At 42.3% G+C, this 20,485-nt stretch overlaps 1 protein-coding gene across 2 annotated transcripts in view; it reads left to right on the top strand.

Moving 5' to 3' along the window:
- Positions 1–20,485, top strand: part of LOC103189376 (mitochondrial calcium uniporter dominant negative subunit beta) — a 60,148-nt gene that overhangs the window by 14,150 nt on the left and 25,513 nt on the right. The window lies entirely within an intron of this gene.

Raw genomic sequence — 20,485 nt, 5'->3', positions numbered from 1 at the left:
AAGCGCTTTATAGAACACACTGTAAAGTGAATTGACTGTAAATTTGTGGGCGAACGCGGCAGCCAATTGCGCACAGCAATGTCCCACAAACAGTCGTAGATTGAAAATGCCAATTTTATTATTGTTTTTGGTTTTGGAGGGTTTATTATTAGGCTCTGTGTGGGGTAAGGAAACTTGCCCAAGGTTTCGCCCTCTGCCTGGAATTGAACTCAGGTCTCTCACTTGCAAAGGGAGTGCTCTAAACTCCACACGAAATGTTGGGCAAGTTTCCTTACTCCACACACCTCTGTTTACCAAGCAGTAAGTAGGAACCCAGTTGTCAGTCGATTGGCAGATTGCTTTTCCAGTGGTAATAATTTCTTTTAAAAAATTGATCACTTCAATCCACGACTATTAGTGGGATACTGCTGTGCGCAATTGGCTGCCGTGTTTCGCTCACAAAATATACAGTCAATTCACTTTGCAGTATATTCTGTAAAGTGCTTGGAGACGCCTTGAAGACGTGATAAGGCACTATATCAAATGCAAGGATTTTTTTATTATAACTGACAGATAGGACCTTGTTTTTAATGCCTCATCTGAAGGACTGCGTCTCTGACAACTCAGTACTCCCGCAGTATTTGTTTTGGTTATTTTTTCAGTATTGCACTGGAGTGTCAGCCTAGACGATAAGTTAAAATTCTGATCTGGGGCTTGAACTCACAAACTTTTGACAGCTGACATGCATGTAGCTGATTAAATGCTATGTATCTTGCCTGTTTAGACCGATATAATCAGAAGAGGAAGTTCATGCCTGACAGCACACAGTAATGTACAAAAAAAGCAAGCTGTGTTACAGGAGATCCTGAATCATGTTAGCAGAATTGTATCTTGTACTATAACGATTTGAATCAGATTTCTTTAGTCTCATTCGTCGTGTACGCATAGACATGAATATAAAAAACGTGCCCCTGATGTGTGATCACTCCTTGCTACCTTACTTTGAAAAGCTGGTGCCTTTTCAAGTGCGATCAGTTTGTTGTGTGCATCAGTTAGGACGAGATTGTCAGATAACAGTTAAGTTTACTTGACTGCTGGGGGAGCCACTGGGGTTGGAAGATAGAAAGCTGTGCACTCAGTACTCTATCACCACAAGTCATTTCAAGCGATGCTGGCACACTTTATACTTCAAAATCTTTGCTATCTGCTTGAGAGGTAGCTTTCCACACTAACTGACTGGGGCAGGTCTCTCCTTTATGGAGCTAGGAGTGTAAAGTCATTGAGTGCTGCTTTTCCAAAATTGTCAGCTGTTATTCTCTTTCCCCGCATCCCATCCTTGGAGTTTCTCCAAGTGGCCTGGTCAACAATCCTCCATGCAAATGTAAATTGGTCAGTCACTATATGGTTGGTTGTGAGATCTCACTGTGGGCAAAATGCCTGCTGCAATTGCTTTCAAAAAATAATTACCACAAAGTGCTTTGAGATGCTTTGGCGCAATAAGGTGCTATAAATGTCAAGTTCTTCTTTCTTGCGGCTTGCTGTGTGATGGAAGGTTCACTACTTGACGGTATTTCAGCAAACATCCAGCAGCTGCTTTAAGGCTTGCGTTTAGAAGTGCATGTGAGGATACACTTGCTTCTGCTTTTCTGTTTGGTGTACTGCTGCTCTTGTCAGTGAGCTCCAGTCCCTCAGCTCAAAGACATTAGCGTAGCTACTCTCTGGACCACTTTAATTGGAGATCTTTTGCAGGACATTTCCTGCACCATGTGATTGTGCGCAAATGCTTCCTTTGTGTCTTTACACTATAATAATAATAATCCTTGCATTTGATATAGCGTCTTACACTAGTCCATTAGACAGGAGTTTGATGAACCTCAATTTGGTTGCAGACCATGAGCTGGTGAAAAGGGCTCTATGTAATATCGGTTCTTTATAAGTGTGTATTAGGTGTGAAAATATCTTCAAGGTGCATTTTTGTAAAACGTGTGGCATTTAGTCATAACTTGTGGAAAGCTCCCAAATTTCTGAGCAGATTCCCAGATTTGTGAAACAAAATAACAGATGGAGACTTTAAATGGCAAATCTCCCGAACAGTGTGTTTCACTATTCTGTAGCCCATGTTTGAGGCTTGCTAATTCTAGTGACACAATACAGTTATCATCAGATTGTGCGGAGAAATGAATTAAATGATGCAGGAAAGGATTAATCCCTGACCTACTCTTTTCATTACTGTCCCAATTAAATAACTTTTGTTAAATATTGGAATGATCCAGGAGGCTTGTGTCTGAGTTCCCCACGTGAGGGGCCTGGGAAAGTTGGGGAACCAGAAGAGCCAAGCAATTAGACTGCATAATGGAGGGAGGAAGCACTTATAGGGTGGATGTCTTTGAATGACGACAATTCGAAGCAGCAAACCCGGAGAAAGAAGCTGCCCACTCTTCAGGTAAAAGATACATCTCCTGGATCCACATTTCGCCCCGAACTAGAACAATACACTAGTAGCAACCATTAAGCACTGGTGACCTATTAAAGCATTTCAGGCACTATTGATTTAGTCGAAGTATAAATAACTTCTGTACCTCTGGATTCAACAATAAAACTATATTGTTTTCTTCTGACATGAAGTAAACTTTGCAGTGCTCATAATTCAGTTAACCACAGGCATGTGGCCAAACTGGTTTGCTTCTTGATGCCAAGTTGATCCATTACTGTGGAGGTGGCTAATTGCCAAAAGTTCAGGCCGAGTCTGTGATAATGGCAATCCGTGGCTAGGATCAACACTGTGTAGCAGACCTGAGCTCAGCACATGGCAGAACATTACAAGTGTAGTACATTTCATCAATCTCGGCATTAGTTCAACACCTATTCGGACATCCATGGCCCAGTTGTGGTGCTTTGTAAGATTAGAAGAGTGGTTCGGATGAAGAAGTCTCCTCCGCTATTTGATCTCTTCCTTTCAGATAACCTACTCTACAGTCAACCCCATTACAGTGTCATGATGATTTTTTAAACGAGTCCAGTGCCATTGCCCCCAACCACTCATTTGTGTCTCTTTTTTCTCCCGTCATGTTTCAAAAATGTCATACAATTCCTGTGGTAGCTAACTAATAATAATATCAATAATAATCCTTGCATTTGCTTTAGCGCCTTATCACGTCTTTGAGATGTGTCAAGTGCTGCAAAGTCAACGGTATGGATTGGGGGACCTTGATTACTGCTGTGCAGTATTATTGACCAAAAGGAGTCAGTGGTGAGGTGAGTTATTCAAGTGGTTTTCAGGGATACAATGGTGTAAATGTATCCCATTCAGCTGTTTTTGAAAGTAACTACTCTGCTTAATTAGACTTTCTTGAATTTAGTGCAGTCCTTGCTTAATTCAATCTGATGAAGTGGAGATAACATGCACTCAGTAATTTACATAGCTTTCTTTGATTTAATTTAATTTACTTTAAATGTGCAATTGGCTCCTGCATTTTGCCCACAAAATATACAGTCAATCCACTTTATAGTATATCCTGTGAGGTGCTTTGAAACGTCTCGAAGACTTGATAAGGTGCTACATTAAATGCTAGGATTATTATTATTATTAACAGGTTATTAGTAAAGCAAAATGTCTGGGGCAAAGTAGTTAAAGCTTTGAAATGACATCAAGCCAACATAAGGATCTTATTTTAGTACAAGGATGGGTCAGTTGTTTTTCTGATTGCTGTTTGTCTAAGAAGCAAGCAGCTTATCGTTTCAGCATCAGTAGACAAATACAAGAGGAGGGGATCCATGTCATTGCGACCCAGAGATGTGAACTCTGAGAACACAAAGCAACGAGGAGAGAAGCCAGAGGGCCGTTCAAGTGTTTCGCAGATGATGGGATGGAGAAGTTTATATATTATAGGGGGAAGAGGAAGCACTGTGTATGGAAGAAGCACTGTGTGTATGCAGGCAGGGGGAGAGCCGTCTATTGGAGGAAAGACGCAGAGCTGTAATTATCACCGGATAATAATAATCATCATCATCCTTGCACTTGATATAGTGCCTTGTCGTTGAGACGTCTCAAAGCGCCTCACAAGATATACTGTAAAGTAGATTGACTGTATTTTGTGGGTGAAATGTGGCAGCCAGTTTGCGCACAGCAATGTCCCACAAACAGCCATGGAATGAGTCAACAATTTTATTTGGGGAATTTGTTGGCCAGGACACTGACTGGGAGAAACTCCTTTGCTTTTCAGATAGTTCCATTGGAACTTTAACACCCACTTGAACAGGCAGATGGGACCTCAGTTTAAAGTCTTATTCGAAGGACATTAAGTGTTAACCTCATAGGTTTAACATAGTTTTTAGATCCCATTTGGCCCAGTTTAAAAATTGCTTCCAACATATTATTCACACTGGCTGTAGGAGCTGGCAGCTCCAGTGGCTCACCAAATGAATCAGACTGGAGGAGAAAGTGGCTGTGCAGACTCTTAATGCCTATATATTGGTGTTATGTTTCGCCCACGAAATATACAGTCAATTCACTTAACAATATATTCTTTGTGCGTTGAGTCGTCGCAACAATGTGATAAGGCACTATATCAAATGCAAGGATGATTATTATTGTATTTTCTTTTAATGTCCATCTTCCTTTTCCCTCCCCGCAATACCCCTCTTGCTGAAGCAACAAAACAGTTCGTTAGTGGATACAGGAGTGACAGATGTCCCAGACTAAGTCTGGATAAATTGAGCTTGACGTCTGCTGCTACTGCCTTTAGCTCTGTGGTAAGTCAGCTGAACGATGAATTGAGCACACACTCATGTAGACTGTCTGAAGGAGTAAATGTCACATGTTTATTTATAGGCTCATAGAATTGCAAAGAAAAAGGGAAGGTATATACTGTGGAAAGCAGGCTTGACGACAGGCCATAGCAACGACTTAGATTAACCCTCTCATTTTTAAGGCTTTATATTTTCCCTCATCATTTTTCTCCCACCCCCCGTGAGACATTTAAGACTCCTTTTTCCTTCAACTGGGGCACGGCTTCCGGTTGCCTTCCACTCTCCTGCCCAAGTGACACATTTTGTGTGTATGAGTCTTGTCACTGAGCGTCAATACGTTATTCAACCATGGGTGGCGAGGGGGATAGAGGAGAGAGCGGGGGGAAGAGATGGGAAGGGGTGTAAAGGGGAAGAGAGGGGAAGGGCGGGGGAGAGAAGAGAGGGGAAAAGGGGGGAGAGGCAAGGAGATGGAGCGGGCATTCACAGCTGAGTATGATGATTTCCTCACCCCACATTGGCACATTCCTGTACGGGTCTCGGGGTAACAATCAGGAGCGAGATTCAAGGCCGACATTTACCAGGAATGAAGGACCTTAGTTATGAGGAGAGGTTAGCAAAACTATGATTATTCTCCATAGAGAAGATTAAGAGGGCATTTAAGAGGTTTTCAAGATCATGAGAGGATTTGATAGGTTGAACCGGGAAAGACTGTTTCCACTGGCATGTGGGTCAGTAACCCGAGGACACTGATTTAAGTTAGTTATTAAAAGAAACAGAGGGGAGGTTAGGAAAAAAAATTTCACCCAGCGAGTTGTTCAGATCTGGAAATCATTCCTGAAAGGGTAGTGGAAGCCAATTCAATAACATCTTTCAAGAGAGAAGTAGATGGGTATTTGGGGAGGACCAGATTGCAGGGCTATGGGGAGAAAGCAGGCCAGCCGGATTGAGTTGGATTGCTCTTTTCGGAGCTGGCACCAAATGGCCTCTTTCTGTGCTATATGATTCTATGATGATTTTCCTCCCCCTCCCTAAACCAGGAGTGCTGAGGTAGTTGTCACACACTCAGTGCCAACTCAGCTGAGATCAGCTAACTCAGAACAGTCTATGGATTGAAGCTGTGGACCTTCATGGTCTTCAATAAGCCATTGAGGGGAGAACTTGTTGAATAACAACATTTTGAAATACAATATTTTTCTGAAATATCATATCTCCAATATATCTCAACAAAAAAACCAGAGTCAATATTATGAAGTAAAGTTAGAGATTTTATTTGGAAAATGTTAACATTTCTAGGCTTATTTTGGTTTTTCTTTTGGGACGACCTCATGACGTGAAAGGCGCTATACAAAGGTAATTTTGTTGTACTAATGTGCAGTTGGTGAGAGGTTGAGTGGTAAGCAATTCACGATGTGTTAGTTCATAAGGGCCAGAAGGGTGTATTTTCCAATTCTAATAAATAGTGGTTTCTACATGAAAGTCCCAAATCATAAAAGAAATCGGAGTCTGTGACGTTCCTGTTCCCAACTCATGTCAACAATCCTCCAGGTAAAATCAGTCATTCACTTAATGGCTGTTTGTGGGACATTGCTAAGTGCAAAGTGGCTGCCACATTCACCTGTTGTCATTAATAATAAATACGCAGTCACTAATCTTGTGAAGTGCTCTGAGATTTGTTTTTATTAATGTGATAACGTGCTTTATCAAACGCAAGGGCTATTGTTATTCCAATGAATAACCACCGATTTTGAAGGCCTATTTTATTGCACCAGCTGTAATGTTCTACTGTGGAGAGGAATATATGATCAAAGCACCAGTGTTCAGGAAATCATGTACCAATAAATGGATGTCGTAGGCAGAGAGCAAACTGAGCTAATTTACACAGGAGCTTTCAGATTTTTTTAAACAAGACAATCCTGATACAGAAGCAGAAAGATTGACACTTGAGTTATAGAAGCCATGTGTTGTATTGTACATGCTGGCTTATTCCATTGCATGGTCCAATGCATTTTTGTCACTACAGGTAAACTCACATAAGTTGTATCAGTTGGGACCATAGCATTTGATATGACTTATGCAAAGTATGGCAAGGTTGCATAAGTTGTGTCATATAAACTCATGTAAAGTTATATATAAGTCGGATTTCATACCACACATACAACAAATACACAAGTACTGTACTGGCTGGTAACAATAAGTCAAGATTTCTCTACCCAAGGTTTTTCTCTTTTCTCTTTTCTCTCGCATTCTCCCCTCTCTCAGCTGCCCCCGCACCCAGCATTATTTTGGAAACTGACCATCAAAATGCTCATGAAACATTCTTTGTGATCAAATTTAATGAGTGAATAATAAAGATGATTTTTTGAGAAAGGAAAGTGAGAAAGAACTGAATGTAAATCGCGCTATGAATTGGAAATAGGATCATTAGAACGACACAGGTATTTCATTTTAGAATTGACTTAAATATGTTTTTTTGTTTTATTGGATGCTCTAAGGCAGTGTTTTTGAAACTGCAGTAAAATTGAGAAGAGCCTAGTATCAGTCCTGTAGCTCATTGGTTAGAGTACTCGCCTCGCAAGCGATAAACCTGGGTTCAATTCCCGGCAGTGCGAAACGTTGGGAAAGTTTCCTTACTCACACGCCTCTGTCTACCTAGCAATAAGTAGGAACTTGGTTGTTAATTGATGGTGGATTGCTTTTCCAGGAGTAATAATTGCTTAAAAAACAATAATAAATTGATCACTGAATCCACAACTGTTTGTGGGACACTGCTGTGCTCAATTGGCTGCCGCGTTTCGCCCACAAAATATACAGTCAGTTCACTTTATAGTATATTCTGTGAAGCGCTTTGAGACATCTCAAAGACGTAATAAGGAGCTATATCTAATGCAAGGATTATTATTTTTAAGAGATGGCTATTAATAATAACAATAATCCTTGCATTTGATACAGTGCCTATGGCATTGAAATGTCTCTTCACAGGTAATTGCTGTTGAGTGTCATGTATTGTGTATCTTCTAGGCAAATGCGACAATCATTCTGAGCACAGCTAAATATAATAATAGCAAAGGCCAACAAATAGCCATGAGGTGAATGATCATTTTTTTAAATCTGGAGGAATGTCCTTCGGATGAGACATTAAACTGAGGTCCTGTCTGCCTGTTCAGATGGACATTAAAAATCCCATGGCACTATTCGAAAAGAGAAGGGAGTTTCTTCCAAATAAAATTGGTTATGAGTTTCCCCAAATAAAATTGGTCTTTCACTTCAAGGCTGTTTGTGGGACATTGCTGTGTACAATTGTGCTGCCGTGTTTGCCTATAAATACAGTAACTCCATTTCACAGTAATTCCTGTGAAGCTCTTTAAAACTTCCTTCTGATGTGATAAGGCACTATACCAAATGCAAAAATTATTTTTATTATTGTGAGTCAATGCATCAGAATAAATTCCATTCTCTATTTGAATAGTTCAGAGGGTCTTTAACAGGCAGATGGGATCTCAGTTGCAGGGTGTCACCTCTGACAGTGCAGTGATTTGAAGTTGCACTTTCTGTCCACCTCTAGAGCTGAGTTAATCAGAACGTTAACAATGATGCTACAAGAACAGAATGATGACTAATCTGGGGAGTAATATAGAGAAATATTTTTTGGATTTGGGCTAGCCTCGTCTTGTAGGTAAGCCATGCACATTACTGGCTCTGACAACTGGTCATTGTTTGAGTGAAAAAATATTTGCCTTCGCTGCTATGCAACACTTCAAAATAACTATTTATTTTTATTATTAGCCTTGCAAGCTAGACACCTGGGTTCAATTCCCGGCAGGATGAAACCTTGGGCAAGTTTCCTTACTCCACACGCCTAATAATAATCCCTCCAAAAAAACAAAAACAATAATAAATCGGTCATTTTCAATCCATGACTGTTTGTGGGACACTGCTGTGCGCACGTAATTGGCTGCCGCGTTTCGCCCACAAATATACAGTCAATTCACTTTACAGCATATTCTGTGAAGTGTTTTGAGATGTCTAGAAGACATGAAAAGCTATATCAAATGCAAGGATTATTATTATTATAACCTATTGGTTTGTGTTTGAGATCTTTCAACATGACAAGTTGCTGTAATAGGTTTTCGGAGTATTTTGGAAGGATGAAATAAATTGGATTGAATGGGTTTTTTCATCTGAACCTCCCTGGTCATAAACCACTTTATTAAATGCAAGAACAGTATTACTTATTACTTAATAATAATTATAAATTGTTGCATTTGATATAGTGCCTTATCACGTCACTGAAACATCTGAAAGCGCTTCATAGGAGTTATTGTAAAGTATAGTGACTGTGTATTTTGTAAGTGCAAATTTGTGGGCGGAAATGTCCCCCAAATAGCCTTATAATCATTCCTGTTTTGAATGAGTAGTTAAACTTTGTGATTCAGGTGCCCCTCTTTCAAAGAGCAGAGAGGAGGTTGCCTTGGCTAATGAATGACATCCCAATTCACAGCCTATTCACTAATACTCAAGTAAATTGACTACTAATTTTCCATTGATTTTTGTGAACTTTGATAATAATAATAATAATAATCCTTGCATTTGATATAGCGCTTTTCACGTCGGGAGGACGTCCCAAAGCGCTTCACAGAAGACACTGTAAAGTGAATTGACTGTATGTTTGTGGGCGAACGCGGCAGCTAATTGCGCACAGCAATGTCCCACAAACAGTCGTAGATTGAAAATGACCGATTTTTTTATTGTTTTTGGTTTTTTGGAGGGATTATTATTAGGATTATTGAGTAAGGAAACTTGCCCAAGGTTTCGCCCTGCCTGGAATTGAACTCAGGTCTCTTGCTTGCAAAGCGAATGCTCTAACCACTGAGCTACAGGACTCCACAAATTAATTTGATGGCACAAATTAACCTCCACGTTTGCCTACATAATTACATCTCGCTCTGTGAAGAGCTTCGAGACCTGCTTTTACATGTTTTCATTAAACCCAGTCGTCAGCACTGCCATAAATCGCTTTTAGCACTAAGGACATGAAACAATTTCAAAATGGGAGGAAAGTGATTTTTATCTTTCATAGAAAATTACAAGACAGTGTGGGGTTATTCGGCCTATTATCTCACCTGGTGCTGCCCCCCCCCCCCCCCCCTCCCCCCACTGGAGACATGTACATTAATCCCATTCAACTTGTTTTGGTTTCTTCCCCTCTTTAATATTAATGGCTTCAACAGCCATTTGCGGTAAGGCACTCCCCATTCTGATAATCTTCTCTATGAAACTAAATGCTCTTACCTTCCTCCTTGTTTGCCTCTTGTGGTAAACATCAATTAATGACCTCTTGTTACTGACTCATAATATTTGGACCTAATGTAAATTCTCAAAATGCTTTAGATCCAGATGCCAGTAGGACTGTATAAGAATATTAAGTTCAAGAGCTGACATGCTGTAAATACACTGAAGTTTTTTTCAATGCTTCACAAACTTCAGTTTGAACACCATTAAAACAGAAGTACTTTTACAAAGTACAACGCAATGGTTATAGTTACAGATGTAAGGAAACTAAAATTTCTCTGCAAAAAAAAACTTATCGTAATTTGCAACCTTTGCTTAATTTGATACCTCCAAAACAGTCATGTATTGCAAGTTGCTTTCTCAGGCAAGTAATGGGTGAAGCAATGTTTAAAATAGACAAAAGGAGCACTTCAAAGCAAGAGAGGAGAGAAACTCTGTGCTGCAGGGGTTGGGGCGGGATGGGGGAGAAGAGACTGCCTGTGTGTGTAATCCACTATTTTATTTTAACAGTAATTTTTCACTCATTTCATTTTCTTCCCCAATCCCCAGTATGATTTCATTTATTCGGTAGGTCAGACCTGTAAAATGTAAAACAATTTGACAGTACTTCAAATCTTTGTGTTTGTGGCGTAGAATGCCTGTCTAGATTTTGAATGTATTCCAAAATCGCTGTTAATTAAATAGAATTTATTTGTTGCCATCCTGTGGTTTTTCAGGTTGTTCTGGTCTTGTCAACTGGGGGCAAGCCATCTGAGGAAGGTGAATGGCTTTTGCCAGATAATCAGAGGTTTCTGGCTATGATGGGGAACATCTGTGTTCTTAACACAGACAGTGTGCAAACCTCATCTGTCCCTGCTGGTGACCGGAAACTCTTCGGGAGATGACTTGGTTGCTTGGGGTATTGCATAAGTGCCCAAAAGTAATGTTTCATGTTGAATTCAGCAGTGGCAAAGCCAGGTTTTGCAACTGAGGGGCGATGAGTAGGCATTAGTGAAGCCACCTTCCTGTCTCTCTCTGTGCTGCTTCATACCTCCTGCTCCAGCTCTCTTCCCATCGCTCTCCACGCTGCCTCTCATAATATACTTGAAAATTCATGCACCTGAAGGCTGCCGGAGCAATCACCTGCCCCCCCCCCCCCCCACCATTTCCTCCTCTTCTGGAATTGAGTCTCAGACAAGTTCAAAACAGTGAAAATGCAATTGAAGTATGTTTCTAAGGCAAGGTATTATTTGGAAGTGGGCCATCATTGTTATGCACAGTCTGTTGGACTGGGCGAGGGGTTGGAAGAGTAATTGATTTTAGATTAACTTTTGTCACAGGTGATTTGAAGACATCTGAATTCTGTTGAATAGTTTGTCAGAATGGCAAAATGCAGTTTGTTGTTGATGGGGAAAAGTACAGTTTAAGGGGATCCTGGATTGCACTTCTTCTGAGTCTTCACACTACTACTGGTGGATAGAAATTACTTGTACTTCTTTTCCTTCTTAAAAGCCCAATTTTACCCCTATTTCTGGAAAGACTTTGCCGGGACTCTGGGACTGATTACAACAGAGGCTCATTTTCAGAGATATGATGCTCTCATCTCTGGCTTCATTCTCTTCCTCTGCACTAGCCTTTGTTGTCTCTTTCTCCAAACACAGCATCCTACAATGACTTTGGTCTTCTTATAACCACGCTGTTTTGTCAAACCTTTGTCCTGCTTTTTATTCGATCTTTCTCAGGACCTCAAGACTGTGGGACTTCTTACCTCCCTCGTTGTTCCCCTCCTTCTACAGTATGCAAACTTTTGGTGAACAATTCAAAACACTTTGCAAAAGCAATGGGGATCACCAAGCACAACAACAGTTTTAATTTACGCAGTGCCATTCATGTCAAGAGAACATCTCAAGGTGCCTCACAGAACTGACAAGGGCCCGAGCCGCGAGGAGTGGAGTGGAACGTGCAGCATGTTTGACCAGAGGCGCGATCGAAAGAGTGTGATTTTTACGAGGGTTTTGAAGACGGGGAGAGAATACTTGATGTGAAAGGATTTTGGACATGCTAGAGAGTGGTCAGGGGGTAGGAGTGAAACGTTGTCACAGGAGAGAAGCCTTTAGAAACCGATATCACATGCTCACTATAAATGGAAGTAGTAGCCCTTAGAATCTTAAAGTGCAGCCACTGCATCTCCACTCCTCCCTGCTCCATCAACTTTGCGAAGTGCCTCGAGACTTCATACTATACAAAAGACGATATACAAGCACAAGGTATTATCCCTTTCAAGTTTGGAAGCTTATTATAAGCTATTTCAGTTCCTCCAATTTGACATGTGTGGTGTTGAGTTCAGCCACAGTGAAGGCTTGCTGTCTGTGGGTAGATTTAATGGTTTTAGGTTGTTTCAATTTGTCTCTTTTCCCAGCTCGTGCAAATAGGTTTTTAATAGTGAATGCGCAGAGCAGAAAATTGCCTTTTCTTTTGAAAACCCATTATTGCAGGAATGATCATGAGGCCTCAATGAGTTTTGAATAGCAACTTCTAACCTCTGTAAAATGCTCACAGTGTGAGCCTTCATGCAGTTGTCACTGTAGCACAAGAATAAATATTTCCTGAATCACTGCATTTTGAAGCAAATATAATCAAAATCTTATTTCCTTTCTGAGTGAGAACGAAGCCAGGCATTTTCCTGTAGCAATGATTTAGGCGTGGGAAAGAAATCACGGAATGCATTGTAGAAAAGATTGAGGAGTGAAACATACCAATTTCAAAATGAGCCTAAAAGTAAAGAATTAATGCCAAATAAGAGATGGAATGATGGAAGAATACATATCGTGCCTGATATACTGCCACATGGAGTGTGCATGTATCCTGCGTGTTGGCACGTGCATCATTCATGTATAATAATAATTATCGTTGCACTTGATATAGTGCCTTATCAAGTCTTCATGACATCTTGTGGAGTCCTGTAGCTCAGTGGTTAGAGCACTCGCTTTGCAAGCGAGAGACCTGAGTTCAATTCCAGGCAGAGGGCGAAACCTTGGGCAAGTTTCCTTACTCCACACAGAGCCTAATAATAATCCCTCCAAAAAACAAAAACAATAATTAAATTGGTCATTTTCAATCTATAACTGTTTGTGGGACATTGCTGTGCGCAATTGGCTGCCACGTTCGCCCACAAATATACAGTCAACTCACTTTACAGTATATTCTGTGAAGCGCTTTGGGACGTCCTCCCGACGTGAAAAGCGCTATATCAAATGCAAGGATTATTATTATTATTATGTCAGCGCTTCACAAAATATACTGTAAAGTGAATTGATTGTATATTTGTGGGGGAAATACGGCAGCCAATTGCACACAGCAGAATCCCAAAAACACTCGTGGATTGAGTGACCAAATTATTATTTTTTTGAAGGAATTATTACCCCAGAAAAGCGATCTGCCCATCGACTAACAACTGGGTTCCTACTTATTGGTAGGTAAACAGAGGCGTGTGGAATAAGGAAATTTGCCCATTGTATCGCCCTGCTGGGATTCAAATTTAGGTCTCTCACTTGCGAGGCGAGTGCTCTAACCACTGAGCTGCAGGACTCCAATGAAAGCAAAACATTCCATCGTTTGGTTTGTGAGTCCTGGTTCTAAATCAACTTTTTGCCCACAAAATATAGTCAATTCACTTTACAGTATATTCTGTGAAGCGCTTTAAGATGTCTAGAAGACCTGAAAAGCGCTGTATCAAATGCAAGGATTATTACTATTATCATCGCAGCAGACATGGGGTCTTTTGTCATATTGATTCTGTTCCATTTGCTGTGTGAATGAGATTTGGTTGCTGAGCTGGAAGCGCCTGTGTGCCTTCTGATCGCTTGGGAGTGCTGTAGCTCAGTGGTTAGAGCACTCGCTTTGCAAGCGAGAGACCTGAGTTCAATTCCAGGCAGAGGGCGAAACCTTGTGCAAGTTTCCTTACTCCACACAGAGCCTAATAATAATCCCTCCAAAACAAAACAATAATAAATTGGTCAATTTCAATCTACGACTGTTTGTGGGACACTGCTGTGCGCAACTGGCTGCCGCGTTTCGCCCACAAATATACGGTCAATTCACTTTACACCATATTCTGTGAAGCGCTTTGACACGTCTGAAAGACGTGAAAAGCGCTATATCATATGCAAGGATTATTATTATTATTTAATCCTGTTTGATTAAATAGGAGCAAAACATTCCACCGTTGGTTGTGTGAGTTCTGATTCTGAATTAACTGTGTATGATTTCTGCAGTAAACTTTCCTCTTGTGTCCTTGCTACAGCTGGCTCCAATTATCATTTATTACAGTATTTTCCCTAAAGGCCCAGCCCAGCATCAGGCCAGACATTCAGATTTAAAGCCAGAAAGATTTTCTGTTTGCTTCCCATCTAGTTGAAAAGCTTGAGTTCCTGCGGGTCTAATGATGCATTAGTTGTTCTCTGTGAGGTGGCACTTACAGTATCAGAGAAATGTCAGGAGGCTATCAACAGACTCCCAGTGGCGATTTCCCTCATCTGGTCTTGGCCTGTTAACCCAGTTAGCGACTAAAGTGGATCAAGGTCCTCCTCCCACTTCCTTCTGGAGTACTGCGTCCGTCCGTCCGTGATTAACAGGATGACTTCACGTCTTCCTCCAACACTGTTGGTTCGAGGGAAGGGGGTGGGGGGGGGAAGATGCTTCATTCATCAAATAAAAATCCTTTGTTTTTATATCCTCTTAGCATTTTGAATGTCTCTAAGCAAACCACAATACTGTACATTTGCTTTGTGCGTGAGCCTGGCTCAGTCGGTAGCTCTCTCGCCTCTCAGTCGGAAGATTGTGAGTTTAAGTTCCGTGTTAAGACTTTGAATTCATAGTCTAGGCTGACACTCCAGCGCAGTTCTGGGATGTGCACGTTGTTGGAGGCGCTGTCCTTTGGTGGGATGTTAAACCGAGGTCCTGCCTGCTCAGGTGGATGCTAAAGATCCCATGACTATTTGAAAAGTAGAGTTTCTCCTCGTGTGCTGGCTGACAATCCCTCAAACTTATTTTAAAAAAAAGTTGTTCTTTGTTTGCTGGATATTAGTTAGTTACGCATATTGGCTGCCGTGTGCACCTTCAGAATATGTTCACTACACGACACTTTACAGTGTATCCTATGGTGCCCTTTGAGATGTCCTCCCAATGTGAAAGGCTCTGTATCAAATGCAAGGGTTATTGAGCGATTCACAAGCAATTTAGTGTTAGTTTAGCAATGATTCTTGTAGACAAACGCAGCAGCTATTGCTGTCAGTGAGTCACACAAAGAAGCACGAGTTGAATGACCAATCAGTTTTGATGATTGTTGCCTGGGTTTCCAGGAGAAAACTCCCTTTTCTTGTCCAATATTGTCATGGGATCCTTAATATCTGTCTGACACCAGGACTTGCATTACAACAACAGCTTGCATTTAGGCTTAATCTGAAAGACACCAACAGCAACAAATTATATTTGTATAGCTCTTTTCACGTCAGGAGGACCACCCAAGGCACTGGACAGTCAGGGATTTGGACCTGAGCAGAGGGTTGGGATCAGGGGCGGTGAAAGGTAGGCGGGTGCCCGAAGGCACTGTCGAAGAGGACGACAACAACTTGTGGTTATGTGTAGGTATATATAACATCCTTCACGCAGGGTAGCGTCCTGGAGAGCTTGACAAGAGCAGAGTCTGACACAGAGCTGAGGGGGGGAGGTGACCGTAAGCACAATCAAAAAGGAAAGTCTTTAGGCGGCAATTGAAAGTGGGGAGGGAGGGAGCAATGAGGAAAAATTGAAAGAGAGAGTTTCAGAGTTTCAACCACTGACAATCAATACTTCCCCAGTACTCGCTGGACTTCACTGTGAGCTCAAATCCCAATATACTGAGAGTAGTGTGAGCCATTCTGGGGAACAGCTTACTCTTTCCCCTCCACAAGGACAGCTTTGGGAAAAAAAAAGAGAGATTTCTGTCTGTTAACATACAAAATTACCATGTGATTCCACTGAGTAAATTACAATTCTACCAGCGTAGACTTCAAATGAATGGTGCACATTTGCGGGGAAAAAATAAAGAGGAAAGAAAAATGCGGGCACAGAATTTCCTTACATCATCAGATCTGTATGCCATTGGATTTGACTGCAACTGTATTTTATTGAACTACACAGTAAGAACTGCTAATTCAGCTCATTCCTGACTTATGACCATCATTATTATTATTATCGGCTGTTGTTTCTTTTGGTCATTCTTTTATCAACAAGAAGAACATCAGTGCACTGGAGAATCAGTATTTTAATTTGTTTTCAATTTAACATTGAGTAAAATACAACAACAACAAAATTACATTTATAAAGCGCCTTTCACGTCGGGAGGACGTCCCAAAGCGCTGAACAGTCAGGTGTCGGGGCCCGAGCATAGGGGAGGGGTGGTGTAGGGGTGAGGGAAGGCAGAGAGGTGGGAGGGAGACCAAAGGCACGGTCGAAGAGAAGGATGTTCAGCCTGGCCTTGAAGGAGGCAAGGGAGGAAGGGAGGCAAAGGGACCGTGGGATGGAGTTCCAGAGTGTGGGGCAGAGAGGCTGAAAGCCTGGCCACCGATGGTAGGGCGGGTCGGGCAGGAGACATGGAGTAGGCCGGAGCCTGATGAACGGAGGGAGTGGGCAGGTTGGTAGGGAGACAGCAGGTCAGAGAGGTAGGAGGGGGCAAGGCCATGGATGGCCTTAAAGGTGAGGATGAGGATCTTGAACTCGATCCTCTGGGGGATGGGGAGCCAGTGGAGTCGGGCGAGGGTGGGAGTGATGGGGTCGCGGAGCCTGGTGTGTGAGAGTACATGAGGTGCAGAGTTTTGGATGATCTGCAGCTTGTGAAGGGAAGAGTTGGGAAGGCCAATAAGGAGGGAGTTCCCCTAATCGAGCCTTGATGTGACAAATGTGGCTTTAGGAGGGGCAGGTGAGTCACAGATTGTGTTCTTGATTGCAACCCATGCACAAAGATACAAGGTGAAGGGAGACTGATCTCAACTGCTATGATCACTGCAGTTTAATAGTCTGCTGACATTCACTGTCTGGTCTCGTATACCAAGAATACTTGAATTTATGTAGTGCCCTTCACGTCCTCGAGATAGCATCTTTGAGAGCTGCGTAGTCCTGTAGCTCAGTGGTTAGAGCACTCGCTTTGCAAGTGAGAGACCTGAGTTCAATTCCAGGCAGAGGGCGAAACCTTGGGCAAGTTTCCTTACTCCACACGCCTAATAATCCCTCCAAAACCAAAAACAATAATAAATTGGTCATTTTCAATCTACGACTGTTTGTGGGACATTGCTGTGCGCAATTGGCTGCCGCGTTCGCCCACAAATATACAGTCAATTCACTTTACAGTGTGTTCTGTGAAGCGCTTTGGGACGTCCTCCCGACGTGAAAAGCGCTATATCAAATGCAAGGATTATTATTATTATTATTATTAAATGCGTGGGTGAGGGCTTCGGCAGCCTGAGGGGTGAGGCAGTGGGGAGTCTGGCAACGTTGCGGAGGTGGTGGTAGGCAGTGCCGGTCATGGCGCGGATGTGGGGAGAAAGGACAGTTCAGGGTCAAACAAGATACCCAGGTTCCTGACTGGCTTAGTGAGGTTGAGTGTGCAGCCGTGGAGGCTGATGCTGCCAGCGCCTGAGATGCCTCGGTCTTGCTGATGTTGAGTTAGAGAAAGTTGGCCCTCATCCAGGACTTGATGTCGGACAGGCAGTCGGTCAGGACCTCAGTAGTCCTGGAGTTGAGGGGGGAAACAGAGAGGTAGAGTTGGGTGTCATCCGCATATATGTGGAAATTTACCCCATGTCTGCGGATGATGTCACCAAGGGGGAGCATGTAGAGGGTGAAGAGGAGGGGACTGAGGACAGACCCTGAGGAACACCGCACGAGACAGTGCGGGTACTGAAGGAGAAGCCATTTGCCGCGACAACGTGGAGGTTGTGTGAAAGGTAGGACCTGAACCAGTCAATGACAGAACCTTAAAGGTGGGAAAATTGAGGTGGGAGGAGAGACGGTGGAGGAGGATTGAGTGGTCCACGGTGTTAAAGGCGGCGGGGAGGTCAAGGAGGACAAGGGAGCCCTGGTCAGGATGTCATTTGTGACCTGACCAGAGCTGTTTCTGTGCTGTGGGCAGCACGGAAACCTGATTGGAGGGGTTCATGGAAGGAATGAGAGGAAAGGAAAGAGCGAAGCTGGGAGGCAACAGCTCTTTCAAGGACTTTGGATAGGAAGGAGAGATTTGAGATGAGCCGGTAGCTAGACAGCTTTGATGGGTCGAGGGAAGGTTTCTTCAAGGTGGGGATGATAGTGGCTGTTTTGAGGGGGGAAGGAACAGTGCCAGATGACAGGAGAGTAGGGTAGTGGGGCAAGGAGGTGGAAGTGGATTTAAGGAGAGGGGTGGGGATGGGGTCCAGGGAGCAGGTGGTGGGCTTCATGGAGGATTGCCTTTCAGTGAAATGTCAGCAAAGCTAGGTAACACTATTCGAAAAGAGAAGGGAGTTTTCCTTAGTGGTCTGGTCAACAATTCTCCAGATAAGTTAGTCATTCGCTGCTTGTGGGACCTGCTGTGCTCAAGTTGGCTATCATATTTGCCTACACTTACTACAGAGTTACTATACTTGACAGCAATTATCTGCTAAATGCTTTGAGAAGTTTTGACGTTGTAGGCACTGCATCAATGAAAGGATTATTGATTTGGAAAATGATGCAAAAGGTGAGGTTAGCTGAGCTCAAAGAACCTTCAGACTGTTTTTTGTGCCAATTTCTGTGACTTTGGAGTCAATTTAGTGGAAAGCAAATCGAAGGGGATATGTGCGAATATCAGGAACCCGGACAAGGTACAATAATCAATCTTCTACGGACTATTATTATATTATCATTCAGTCTTTCATGTATGCAAACTACCATATTCTGGGTAGAGCACAAAAAATACCATTTATATTCATTAGAGCCCTACCTCTATAGTCTATGTACTTTAAGTTTACACTGTTATTTATTGTCTGCAGAGTTTCTATGTCTTTTGCATTTACAGTAAACTGACCAGGCTACTGTTCTTTTCAAATGTAATTTTGTTGTTGTTTTTGTTACTGGAAACCATGCTGAATATGGCCTTTGTATAAGGATTAAGTTACAGATTATATCGTACAGTAATTGGATTTTGGTGACATGGAGTGCACTCGTGATTTATAAGTCATCTGAATCTTCAAGTTGCTGAATTCCTCTCGCTCCCTCTTCGTTTGTGTGATGCGAGATCCTTGATTTTTGTGGCAATTTAGAATTTATTCCCCAGCGTGCATGTTTTGCTGCACGCTTATTACCATCATATTTCAAATATAATGACATTTATTGATGAGACCAGTTTGCTGGAACCATGGCCAAAGAGTGGGTGGGGGTGGTTGGCTGTGCTATTACAGAGATTGTGAATGATGTGGTTTACTTCTCCACTGTGGTGAAAACTTCAGACTCCTTGTGTGCTGTAGCGAAGCTGCAACAATGCCATTCATTCGTCTCCAGACTGGCGGGCTGCCCCATTTAAAACTGAAGATTAATACCATCTGCTTTTTCAAAGCCTCAATCGTGGAATCTCGAATTGTAAGTGAGGAACCATAGTCCAGGCCAGCTCAGAGGTAAAAGGGTATCAGAGAGAGGACAAGTTAAATCAAGAATTGAGGGTCAGACATCTCAGAGGAAATCTTGTAGAGAGAGACCCCTAATCGGGCGACCACAATGCAACAACCACAGAACTGGCTTCAAAAGTAAGACTGAATTAAAGAATTGTCCAAAATATGCACAATTTGAAATACTAAGAAAGAGGCTCTAGTTCTGCAATCTGGTAGAATTTCTTTTGTTTGTTTCCTCCTCCGCTCCCCTCAACCCGGGACTTGAACTCATAACCTTCTGACTCAGAGATGAGAATGCTGTCAACTGAACCAAGCTCACACATAACCTTTTGTATCCAGTCCCAAGAGTTTGAGAGAGCATCTGTAGTCTCTGAGAGTTTGGAGTCCTGTAACTCAGTGGTAAGAGCACTCGCTTTGCAAGCGAGAGACCTGAGTTCAATTCCAGGCAGGTCAGGGCGAAACCTTGGGCAAGTTTCCTTACTCCACACAGAGCCTAATAATAATCCCTCCAAAACCAAAACAATAATAAATTGGTCATTTTCAATCTACGACTGTTCGTGGGACATTGCTGTGCGCAATTGGCTGCCGCGTTTGCCCACAATTATACAGTCAATTCACTTTACAGTGTGTTCTGTGAAGTGCTTTGGGACGTCCTCCCGACGTGAAAAGCGCTATATCAAATGCAAGGATTATTATTATTATCTCTCTAGATTTGGGAGCAGTATTCAAGTCTTGGACAGATAATAATAATAATAATCGTTGCATTTGATACAGCGCTCGTCACATCTTCTAGAAGTCTCAAAGCGCTTCACAGAATATACTGTAAAGTGAATTGA

Source organism: Callorhinchus milii, unplaced genomic scaffold (genome assembly GCF_018977255.1).
Source record: "Callorhinchus milii isolate IMCB2004 unplaced genomic scaffold, IMCB_Cmil_1.0 Scaffold1, whole genome shotgun sequence".
Taxonomy (NCBI): Eukaryota; Metazoa; Chordata; class Chondrichthyes; order Chimaeriformes; family Callorhinchidae; genus Callorhinchus; species Callorhinchus milii.
The sequence above is the reverse complement of the archived record's forward strand: the minus strand, read 5'-3'. Positions and strand labels throughout refer to the sequence as shown.